Source organism: Hemicordylus capensis, chromosome 4 (assembly GCF_027244095.1).
Source record: "Hemicordylus capensis ecotype Gifberg chromosome 4, rHemCap1.1.pri, whole genome shotgun sequence".
Lineage (NCBI taxonomy): Eukaryota > Metazoa > Chordata > Lepidosauria > Squamata > Cordylidae > Hemicordylus > Hemicordylus capensis.
In genome coordinates this window covers 178,302,340-178,315,154 of record NC_069660.1, presented here as the reverse complement: position 1 = coordinate 178,315,154, position 12,815 = coordinate 178,302,340, and positions in this window count along the sequence as shown.

Sequence of the window (12,815 nt, the reverse complement as noted above, 5' to 3'; positions counted from 1 at the left end):
AGAACCTTGTTATTGATTCAGTATCTGCAGATATGTGTATTTGCAGTTGGGTAAAAAACACCCACCCTCGGCATACATGGGAGGGAAAGAGGAAAAAACACATTGAACTTATCTATCTGCAGGCCAGGGGTGGCCAGAATTGACCACAGAGGTCATTTCCAGCTGCCCTTTTGTTTGTCAAGCCACAAAATGACTCCATTAAAGTAAAAAAAGAAAGAAAGGGGGAAATGGTGATTTGGGGCCAATTTGGGGCCAATTTGGGGGCATTCCAGGACACAGCACAACTCAGGGGGTTTGTCATTCAAAATGAAGTGTTGTCAGGACAACTCTGGTCCCATTGGTGGGGGGGGAGGCAAAAAGGAGGCAGTTTCAAAGTGTATTTAAAGCCTGGCTGCCTGGCTTCACAGACCACATGGCAGATGAGCTGTTGTTGGCCATTGGATGCCATGTGGAGTAATGGCTGGCCAGGCAGCCCAATCTTCATTGAGGCTTTCTGGTCACCAACAATGGTGCAAACGTGGTGAGAGCAGCCTGTAAGCTGTAGTTTGTGTCCATCTGTTACATGGCACACATTCTACACTTGGCCATGACAAACATACTTGGCCTTAAGGAGGCTAAGGACAGGTGATATCAAGGCCTCCCCCTGAAGGCCCTGCTACTGCCATGGCTGCCATTGTAGAGAAGTGCTGCAAGATAGCAGGCCACTTCTACTGGAGTGAAAAGGCTAGGTGGATGTTCTGGGAGAGGCAGCATGAGCCCTCCTGAACATCTGGTCCCTCAGGATGTTCTGAACTGGTGGAACTTCACCTTTCTCTTGCTCCAGCGCTTGCAGGAGCAAGAGGCCATCCATTCCCTGACAAGAGGCTGTGGCTTGAGAGTATGAGACCTGTCCAATGCACTGGGAACTCATTTCCAAGGTTGTACTGACATTCAAGCCATTCCTTGTTGCCTCATGTGATGACACAGCAACACTGGGCAAGGCTTTGCCTGATGCTCTTCTCCTGGAGAAGATGATGGGTGAGCTCCTGTAGTGACCAGTCTCCCCTCCCCTAAAGAATTGAAGTGAACTCTTGTCTTGCCAGACAGGTTGGCGAACTCCAGGGCTCAGCCAATCAGCACACCAGGTGGGTGGGATCTAGAGAGCTGTTGCCAGGAAGAAGGGAGTTCTTGTTAGAAAAGCTAGGTGGGAGGTACATAGGAGAACATATGGCCATGGAGGTTGGCTGCAGGAGGATGACTGCAGCTCTTGGAAGACAAAACTGCAGGGGCTTGATTCTCAACTGGAGTTTGGTGAGTTCAAGGAAAAAGAAAGCCAAGGCTAGTGGCTTTGGCAGTTTAGGGCAGGAGAAAGTGGTTTAGTAAGAGTGAGTTAGAATTTCTATTTCTTTGGTGTGTGTACTTTTGCATATTCCTGATACTGTTCTATTATTGTTACCTGTAATGTAATTGAAATAAGAAACACTAGCCTATGCCCATCCTACCTAGGGCATTGCAAAAGACTCTATAAACATTTAAGTGTGCATTTTTGTAACCCTACTAAGTATTCTTAATTGTATCTAAAAGCTAGAAGCCTCAGACAGAAGCAATTTGGAGTAATTTAATAAAACTGGGTGGGTTTTTTTAGTTCTTTTCTTTTTACAAGCCTCTCAAGTTGGTTTTTAACTCAGGAAAAGGGCTGGCTGAAGGGGGATTTTCTCTGGTGCAAACACCTCCTCAATCATTCAGCAACTATCAGTTTTCTCACCACATGTAGGCTTGCATGTGGAAGATTTTTGTACTTGTCCAAGAGGCAAATTAAGAGTTTTCCTTTCTGGATTATCCCATCCCAAGCCCAGAGAGTTTCTGTAAATAAAAAGGGTGGTAGCCACAGCATTTTGAACCTACTGATAATACAGAAGGGTTTTAGGAGGAGCCTAGCCAGGCATCTCAGCAGGGATGATTCAGCATTTCTTTCCCTCACGAGAGCGTGCTCTGCAACAAAGGCTGTAATTTGCTACAGCTCCAGACCTTGCTGACTACTGGGGAAGCACACGCCCTGGCAGGTCGACTGAGGACTGAAGTGTTGGTGTGGCCCAGCAACACTTTGGGTCAATTGGCAGAGCAGGTTTCCCCCAGCCTACATGACCTGAGGATGAAAGGCAACAGTGTCACCCCTGATTAATTGTGGTTCAAGAGGTTAGGCAGCCCGAGGAGAGGAGGTTGGATCAGAACCAGGAGGAGGGTACTGCAGTGCCTTCTTATGTGCACACTACCCCCAGCAGCCGCATCACTACCATTTTAGAAGCCAGCAGCATGGTGTCCCTGGCAATGACAACTCAGGTGGCATTGATTCACATGAGGGTGCCTTGGCACCTTGCCAGGGTTATGGGAGGAGCGGACAGAGCCCTGCAGCAGTTGAGGAGCAGTTGGTTCTGCAGTACCTGTAGGAGCCAATGGTGGCAGACCCAAAGATGGATCTGGTCCAGTTTTGGGCAACATGTTGCCAAGTCTGGATGGACTTGACGGTGGTTGCCACATGGTTCCTCCCCTGCCCGCCAACCAGCATCAAGAGCAAGAGGGTGCTCTCCATGTCCAGACACGTAGTAACACCCCGTTGGATGCTGGATGCTGACTTGGTGGAACAGCTGGTCTTTCTGAAGGCCAACCTCCCCCTTCTGAGCTATCTCAAGCTGGGCATGGAGGGTGAGTGACACATGGTTACTTCCACCTATTGCAACACCATTGTCAGCTCATGCCACCCTGGCCAAGCCCCAAACTAGATGTGTCTTACAATGTGGCTAGGTTTTGTTTGATAGCCAGCAAGATTTGCCAGGAGCTCATTATGAATTCAATTTAGTAGCTGTTGCTGGTGTCTTTCTTATATTTCTTTTTTAGATTGTGAGCCCTCTGGGGACATGCAGCCATTTAATTTAATTTACTTTAATTTTATTTGTTTGTTTGTTTCTATGGCAGGGGAGAAGAAATGGATAGGCTTGATCAGGGTCTGGGTTCTAGAGGAACCTCGACTACTTGCTTCACCTATCTCAATGTTATCAGTCACTTTTTACATCATCTAACATTTGCAATGACTTGATTTTTTGGACTGCACAAATGTTATTTTAAGAAATGCATTTTAAAAAAATAACTGCACTTTTTATGTCTGGTTGCACATTTTAAATAGGTCCTGCATTTTATATGACATTAGGCAGCCAAACTATGTGTAAAGATGGCAATTCCATACAGAACTGTCTCAGTCATGGGGAAAGAAGCAATTCTAAAAGCAAAAGGGATGCAAGGATGAGGAGTGCAGAACACTATGCAATTAAAGCACAGTGTTTGTGTGTGCGCTCTCTCTCTCTCTCTCTCTCTCACACACACACACACACACACACACACACACACACACACACACACACTCCTATCTACCTACCTGCCGGTGCTGACATAGAGATTTGGTATAGATATCAAGTAATTTTTATTCCTCTGCCTTTTATGATGTGCTTACCCCTTATGCTGTGACATTATCTTGAACATTCAGATGTGAACCACAGTCCAGATAAAGCCTGTTGTGTCCTAAGGCTTAATGCTCTCTGTAATCTTGTTACAAATCTTAGAAGAAATGCATTATCTGACTTTGCAAATTCATGGTTGTTTCTCAATTAGTTCTATGTCAGCACAATCATATACAAACAGAAGCATTTCTCCTCATGATTTTTGGATACTCCTCCAGGCTTTTTATATTATTGTATGTGTTTTTCTTTTAACACTCTTTATTGCACCCTGTAAAAGAAGAAGGCTATCCCCATGCTTCTTGAAAATAGCAGTTTTCTTGCATGCATACTGATATTCTGAAATGTCTATCCAGTTTCAACTGGAGGACCTTTGTACACATGTAAATGTAAAGGGATGTCAGAGCTTTACTTTGTGCTAAAGGATTAATAGACCTGCTAATACATATTGCAGCTTCTTTCAATCATGTTATTATTTGCTCTCAACATATTCCCCTTGACCTTGCTTGGACAGAGAAGGCATTCTCTTAAAAAGCAAAAAGAAAAGTCAGTTTCTCACCAGAATGCAGGATGGATGATTCCTGAGAGGGAAATACTTAAGCAAAATTCATCAAAAGACTAGGTTCAGGATTTGGATATAACATTCATTTTCGAGCCATTGCACAAACCTTTCTGTGCTTCTTTTATAAACAAGGCTGCAATCTTGTAAGGCTATGCACAGATGACATATTTGGATCAGTTCCGATTCCAATCAAATGCAAGTGGTTATTGCATTGTTCATCTAATGTTAATATAGGACCGGATTGAATCATTTGATATGGATCTATAGGAACAGGAACATAAGAAGCCGCCATATACTGAGTCAGAACCAGGGGCGTAGCAAGGTTGGAGTGGGCCCAGAGACAAGATTTTAAAATGGGCCCCCAGCGCCTCAAAGTCCAGGGCCTCCGCACACCCCAGGCCCCCAAGGATTTAAGTCTGATATTCCAAAATAAGTATGCTGCCTGCAAATACATTTCACTGAATACACACACACATGTCACAATATATAGTGATATACATTGAGTACTATACATTTGTATTACTTTTAATGCCTAGAACACACTAGAAAGATGAATTATTAAAATGGGCCCCTCGCTGCAGATTAGCAAAGGAGACTTTCAACCATGCAGGGTGAACCTATGTTTGTTTTCCCAGAATTCTGAACAAATTCAGTCAAGTTTGATTGCAGGAGGTTTTTCACAGGAGGCTTTTAAAGCCCTTTAAGACACATCTCCTCTGGAATGGAGGTGCTGCATTCACATGTTGGCCAGATTGACCCTGAAGTCCCTGCAAGTTATTGGGGAGCAGTTCACACACAAGAAAAATAAAATAAAAGCACCACACATGCTTCACAGTTCTCACTCAGACTTTCTGGGTTACAAAACAACTTGAACATAAGTGCATTTATAAATGAATGAATGAATAAATAAAATTAATAAAATACTGTTCCAGAAGTTTTTGCAATTTTCTGCCATGAAACAAGCCACTTATAGGACTTTTTAGATAGTTTTTTTTAAGTCAGCAAATTTTCCAAGCTGTTTCAAAATAAATATTCAGAGACTTCTCGGTCCCTCCCCCCCCCCATATCCAAGCCCTATGGCAAGCAGATCCCTATATATGGGGGGGGGGGCGGGAAAGGTAACCACAAAAAGGAGTTCACACTCTACCTGGCAAATGCTGGTCTGGGTTAAGCAGGGCCGCAAGGGGTCTTCTGCTGCAGAGAACACTCTGGCTGCCTCCTCCTTCCTGGCTGGCTTGGGCCCTACTCGAGTTCAGGCTTCACTGCGGCCTACACGGAGGCCTCCGTGGAAGCCCCGCCCACCCGCCGATCAGCTGAGAGGCGGGAGAAAAGGAGCTCTTTGCAGCTTGCCTGCTGCTTCGATTGCGGGACAGCAGAACAAGCAGGAGAGACGGCGAACAGGGCAAGTGGCTGAGGAGCCTTGGGGCAGGGCAGGGGGCAATGGGGAGTCACATGAGGTGCCTCTGGGGTGCCCCTCCAGGCAGTGGGGCCCCCAGACAACTGTCTCCCCTTGCCCTATCATTGTTACGCACCTGGTCAGAACATTGGTCCATCTAGCTCAGTATTGTCTGTACAGACTGGTAGCAGCTTCTCCAAGGTTGCAGGGAGGAGTCTATCTCAGCCCTATCTTGGAGATGCCAGGGAGGGAACTTGAAACCTTCTGCTCTTCCCAGAGCGGCTCCATCCCCTAAGGGGAATACCTTACAGCGCTCACACATCAAGTCTCCCATTCATATGCAACCAGGGCAGACCCTGCTTAGCTAAGGGGACAAGTCATGTTTGCTACCACAAGACCAGTTCTCCCCCCTATGCTAGGGGGTGTGTGTGGAACCAGTTTGTGTGGCTCGGTCTGAATTCAGACCAAATTCGGACCGGACCACGGTCTGTGAACTGTTTCAGTTGAACTGACTGGCTGGTCCAGTCCCTCCAACCAAACCGGCTTGAACCGGTTCAACAGTGAGGATTCCCCTTGGCTTCCAAAGATAATAAAAGGCGCCGGAGGAGCAGTGAGAGGCACCTTTAAAACTGAACGAGAAGGTGCAGGCCCGCGCGGCACTGCTGGCTGAGTTGGCACTGCTGGCTGAGTTGGCATTGCCACTGCTGAGTTGGCATTGAGTTGGCATTGCCAGGGATACCATGCTGCTGGCCTCTGAAATGGTGGTGATGTGGCTGCTGGGGGTACACATAAGTAAGCACTCCAGTACCCTCCTCCTGGTTCTGACCCAGCCTCCTCTCCTTGGCCTGCCTAACCGCTTGAACCAGGAGTGGTTGAACCCTCAGTGGTGGCAGTGGCAGACAAATGGCCTCCACGCATGCACCTTACAGTTTTAAAGGCACCTCTCTCTTGCCGCTCCCTCACTGCCTTTTATTACCTTTGGAAGCAAAGGGGAATCCTCACTGAATTCCCCATTACAGGCAATTGAACTGGCGAACTGGTCTGCGGACAAAATGGGTTCAGCCCTCACAGGGACCAGTTCAGTCCAGTTTTGCTGGGACCAGTCCAGTTCATGATCAGATTAAACTGGTCCTTTCTTGTTGAGGACCGGTTCAGTCATGGACCGGTTTGGCACACTTCTAGTCTATGCATTGTCCCATGGGATATAATGGCCCTGAGGAAATAATGGGAAAATGTTGAAATGTCTATAAAGTTATTATTATAAGTTGGAATGGAATGAAAATTTCAGGCATGGTAGACCTTTTTTATAGTTGATGGTGGCCCCATGTTAGGGCTTGATACGACTTCTATTTCATGCAGAAGTGCCAGAGTTTCTAAGAAGTGGGCTTACCCCCTTTCACATTTCCACTTTGTATAAGTTCTTGCTTTACTTGTTTGCTTGGAGGCATTGGTAGCCCATGCTGAGAGGACTTTGTCTCCCAAAGTGCAGGCTAATATGTGTTAGGGTTTCTGAGAAGGAGGCACCTCCCGTTTTGCATTTCTGCTTTGTTTGGATGCTTTTAGGAATCTGTGAGCCGGCTCAGTTGGTTGCTTTTCAGTTTCAGGGGGTTCGGGGTAAGCCAAACCAGGCTTCACTGGGCCTGTTTCAGCTTGAACTGCCTCAAAACCTACTGGTAAAGGGGAATTCAGTAAGGATTTCACTTTACCAGTAAAGGAGAAGCGGGGACCAGGGGGCTTAGTTATAGCAGGTTGCGGTTGGAGTGGGTTTTTTTTTTACCATAAGGTGCCGCTGCTGGTGGCTGTAGTGGTGGTGGCAGATGCGGCAACCTCCAGGGTGGGTGGAGGTGGCGGCGGAGGCTCCCCCCCTCACCGCTGCTGGAGCAAGCAAGGCCAGTTCAGGCTTCTGCCACTGCGTGGAGGTCAATAGCCTCTGTGCATGCATGGAGGCCATTTTATTGATACACCGAGGCCCAAAACAGGCCCCAAACTGGCCATGTCTGCTCCGCCTGCCCTGGAGGCTGCTGCAGATGCTGCAACCACAGGGAGCACGTTTAAGGTTTAAAAAAATCACTCCCTTCCTGTCCTAAATTACTATAACAAAGCCCCCTGGTCACCCCTTCCCCTTTACTGGTAAAGTGGAATTCTTACCTGAATCCCCTTTACCAGCAGAGCTCCAAACCTCCTCCCACTGAACCGGGCTCAGTTCAAACCGTACCGGGCCTGGTTCAAGTTTACACAAAACCGGACTAGACCTGGTTTGGCTCGAGTCTGGTTTGATTTGAGCTGAACCGGTTTTTCCGGTTTTGTGCAAACCCCTAGATGCTTTGCTGCTGTTAGGACTTTGCTCCCCAAGTTCCAGGCAGATAGGTGCCACGGTTTATATGCAGCCAGGGAGGGGTGCATTGAGCTCCAGGTAATAGCAGCAGAATTCCCTATAATGGCTGAACTTAGAGCTGAGTGGGGGTGTTGAACTAAGAACACAGAAGAGGACAAGCATTACTGGTATTTTGTGTACTGGAGTGGTTGAATCAGGCATACAAAGTTCCCTAATAAAATATATATTATTTTCAGTCCCTCCCCCAAGCACTGTGATGGGAAGGGAACAATTGCAGCATATTTTGAACAGCAGCAAGCCTGAGGAGGCACTGAAGCAATGTGCAGCTTGAGATGTCAAGCACATAACTTCTCTCCTTACCCCGCCCCCTCAGCTTTTTCCTTATATGGCACATCGCCAGATTCAAAGAGAAACAAGTTTGGGTTGGAACTTAGGAACATAGGAAGCTGCCTTATACCGAATCAGACAATTGATCGATCTAGCTCAGTGTTGTCTACACAGACTGGCAGTGACTTCTCCAAGGTTACAGGCAGGAGTTTCTTCCAGCCCTATCTTGGAGATGCCAGGGAGGGAACTTGGGCCTTCTGCATGCAAGCATGCAGATGCTCTTCCCAATGCGACCCGATCCCCAAAGGGGAATATCTTGCCATGCTTATGTAGCCTCCTATTCAAATGCAAACCGGGGCAAACCCTGCTTAGCAAAAGGGACAATTCATGCGTGCTACCACAAGACCAGCTCTTCTCTCCTACCTTCTGTGGCACATAAGGAGCAGAAAAAAGCATGAAAATACCTGATTCTCTTATGCAATTCAATACAGTCCGATATGATATGGAAAGTATTGTACCGGATGATACTGATAGTAGCAGTTTTGCATTTAGAACAATGTGATGGAAAATGCTGCCGACAGAAGCTGTATCAAATCAGACACTATTATTCTGATTCAGTGCACAGCCCTATAATCCTGAGTACATTTTCTGGATTTAGGTTCCACTGACTTCTAGGTAAAACATATTTAGGAACACTCTGCATATCTTACAAATGATTGCATTTCGGTATTGCATCAGAAAATGCCAATGTTTAGCAACAAGTTACTCATATATGTCATGTTCCATTCTTCATAATGTTTACGATAAAGCTCTAATTTGCAAGGAATGCATTCCGAGGGCCAAATCACACAGGATGTACAGGTAATTGGATCTCTGGATGTATTTTTCTTCACTTCATTAGTTAAACATTTTTAATAAAGAAAAGAATACAGAAATGTTACAAAAGTGAAAATAATTTGCTGTATACAAGTTTATGTTATAATGAAAATTAGTGTTCCAATGTGATATAAATAAAACCCATCTTTAACAAAATTATGTTTAAAATGAAAATTCTTTTGCTCATCTAGAATATTTTCTTGGCTAACAAAACTATTGTCTGAACATGTTATAGATCTTAGCTGATAGAGGCAAATCTAATTGCCTATTTTATTCTTACTTCTCTTAAGAATTGGTTTCCAAATGTCACAAGAATACAAGGCCAAAAAGCATGTAAGAGATCTGTGTTAGTTTGCCACCCTTACGTGATACAGATATTTGTATTTTCCCTGCAGTTGGGTACCTTGGAGTGGGGGGAATTGAATTTAGGAAACAGTGCTTTCCCTCCAAACCATTTCCCCAGTCAAAGAATAGCACATTGAGAGATCCACCCAGAACTCTCTTTTTGTTCAGCACTTAGTTGCTATTAGCTAGGGATGTGCAAAGCATTTCAGTGTTGAAATGTTTTGACTTGAAATGGGCCATTTCAAGTGTTTCAAGCTTGAAACAAAATGCCCTTTTTGTTGGAAGTGAAGGACTATACGCTGTCTCTTGTCTCAATGACACAGGAGGACAGACTAGTGAGTCAGAGGGCTAGAGGGTCAAGACATTGGTCATCCCTTCTCTACTGCTCTGACACTATCCCTTTGATATGTAGATTGCTAATCTCAGGGACTTCCTTCCTTCCAGCCACTTCCATGCTCTCTCCCTTCTCTTCCCTTCCTTCTACCTTGCAACATGCAAGCTCCTCTCCCCTGCACCATGTGTGCAGAGATGCAGAATCCATCTGCATCCAGCTAGCTAGATAGATTAGAGACCCTAACTCCTCACTTTCCTATCTAGAATGGAGTTCTCTAATAAATATCATTTATATTGATTTGAAACTATGAACTGGCTCCAAGTTACTTTACTCTCAGCATACACGCATGCCTAACTAAATTCCACTGTGTTGTGCCTCTGTGCACTCTGCTATAATGAAAAAGGGTTTCTCTGGTTTCTCTTACCAGAGAGAATTCCCAACACTTTTTAGGGCCTGTTTCAAGCTCAGAACAAAATAACTCCATTTCGATTCAAAACGTTTTGACTTTTTGAGTGCCATTTTGGAGGCCTGTTTTCCCCTTGTGGGTTGGTTTTGTGGCACTGGCTTCTGATTGGCTTGTGCTCTCCTTGCTTCTTGGTTGGCTTGTTATTATGCAAATCAAGTGTTGTCATGGGCAACTGTGCCCCCATTGGCTGGGGGGAGGGAGGAGGGAGCCTAAGGAGGAAGTTTCAAAATGTATTTAAAGGGGCTGGGAGGCAGAGAGAGCCCTGAAAGCATGCCTCTCTTGAAGAGGATACATTGGGAGAGGAGGAAGGATCAGAGACTGCTACAGCAGAAAGCAGACTGCTAGTGGTGGCCTGGGCCTGCCTGGCCCAGTGGGGAGAGAGCGAGCCTGCTGGCTTATCTATCTCCTGCCCCTTGCCCCTTTTTGTAGTGCCAACCAACTGCTTATTTATTTATTGTTATTGTACCAGCAGCCCCAGTGGCTTTAACTGGGTGCTGCTGTGTATTATTAACATACTTTCCAGTAGGCTTATTCGGACATGAGATCACCTGGTACAGTTGTAGTGAGTGACACATAGGGACACGTGGTGTAGTTTGCAATGATGCCATCCACCTCAATCCAAGATGGAGGACGTGTGAACATTTAAGGTGCAATTGGGCTGACTTGTGAACCGCCTGACCAATTGGAACCAAATTTGCTACAGGTGTAAGTTAACACTACCAACCAAGCAGTGATGCAGTTCCATGTGGTTCTGTATTTGTTCTTGTTCATTTGGAGGGAGTTCCTTGAGAGGGCAGAGCTGTGCTGGAGGCCTATGCTGTATGTGTAGCTTACAGGTACTTCATCAAGTCTGTTCTCCTAAGCAAGTATTACAACTGGCAGCCGCAGCTTCATCATGGCAAAAGTCTGTTTGCTTGAGAAGAAATTGAGCCGTTGCTCAGACAACCTGGCTGATTTTGAGCTCCTGGTTCCTGTGAACAAGTGGACTGAAGGCTAGCTACACAGTACCATGCAGTATTCCCAGAGGGTGACATCAGCAGCTCCCAGTGCAGATCATGGCTCCTATCAGCATCTCTGCAAGCATTTAAAAGGCCTTATGAGGGTGGCTTGGCCCTTTTGAAATACAGGAAGGAATGGCAAGCGGAGGAGGCAAGCAGGGGAACCCCTGCATGCTTATTTATGTGCTCTGAGATGGCTATTTTATAGAGCTTTCCCTGCTCCTCCTGGCCCAACTGATGGCATCAATGAAATCGAACCTGCTCAGCCAAATATAGAGCTGGCAAGGAAGAGAGGGGCTTATGGACAGTGGCAAGCCACGGCAGATTCTTCTGAAAAGCCAGTTTATAAATGGATTGACAGGGAACTTCATAGCCTGCTGGTTAAAGAAGACGTCATGTACACAGAATGCAGAAGAGATGGATGTTTCCGTAAAAATGGCTGCTGTCCAATCCTGGCTCCAGAGCGACTCTTCCTTGACATGCACACAGTGGCGTAACTAGGGAAAACGGTGCCCAGGGCAAGCACTGAAATTGTGCCCCCCCCGCCACACCCCCCCCAACATATATCTGACTGACACACATGTTTCAGAAAACTTTTATTTTAAAAATTTAAAAAATTACAAAAATTACCAATATCATACATGTGGTCAAGCTCCTATCTAACACTTCAGATTTATTTTTTAAAACTATCCAAATTGTAGGGCTATCATTAATTTGTTTGGATAGCTCAGGTTAAAATGCTGGAAAATGACAAATTTCAGTATGCTGGGGCTCATGAAATACCCAAATATTATGCGGAGTTGTACTTGGAAAAACTAAAAGAAGTGCCTGTCTAATTCTCTGCTATGCATTGTAGCATCACGATTACATAAGTTTTAAAAATAAATGGAGAATTTGACTTTTCCCAGATACTCTGAAAATAATTAAATGATAGGCAGAGTAAACTGTGTCACTGCTTGGAATATGTTCTAGTATTTCAGAAAGACAGTAAAAATGAGAGAAAGAGCAAGAAACTCCCAGTGGGCCTTAATACTAAGGATTTCACATTGATTCAAAGACAAACTGACCATTAATAGCCATATTATTAAGACATCACATTTAACTCACTTATCACAAGAAGCAAAGTAAGAGCAAATGGATACAATCTTAGCTCATAAACTTCAGCTCAGTATTCACAAGCCCTTATTCTCTGTACATAGTGCCAATCTGAATATGTGTACAGTGACATATTATATTATTTTTTTAAAAAAAAAATTACCTGTAGCCCCTTCGGGGGACATCTTAAAGGCTTTGGGGGGTCTGCAAAGTTTCCCTCTCCTCCCACTGGCCTCTAGGGCCTCACAGGCACCATTTGAGCATGTGCGGTGGTCATTTTTTAGAATATATATTTTTTAAATGGCCACCAAAAACAAAATGGCCACTGTGCATGCTCAAATGGCCTCTGTGAGGCGTGGCATGCCCTAGGGCCTCACAGAGGCCATTTGAGCATGCACAGTGGCCATTTTGTTTTTGGTGGCCATTTTAAAAAATTATTTAATTTTAAGAAATTGCGCCACCCCCTTCAAGTGGTGCCCGGGGCACGTGCCCCCCCTGCCCCCCATAGATACGCCCCTGCATGCACAGCCTTCCAGGAGGCCACAGTGGTGTCTCAGCTGTTGGAGAAGCAGTTGGAGGTACAAGCACTCCAT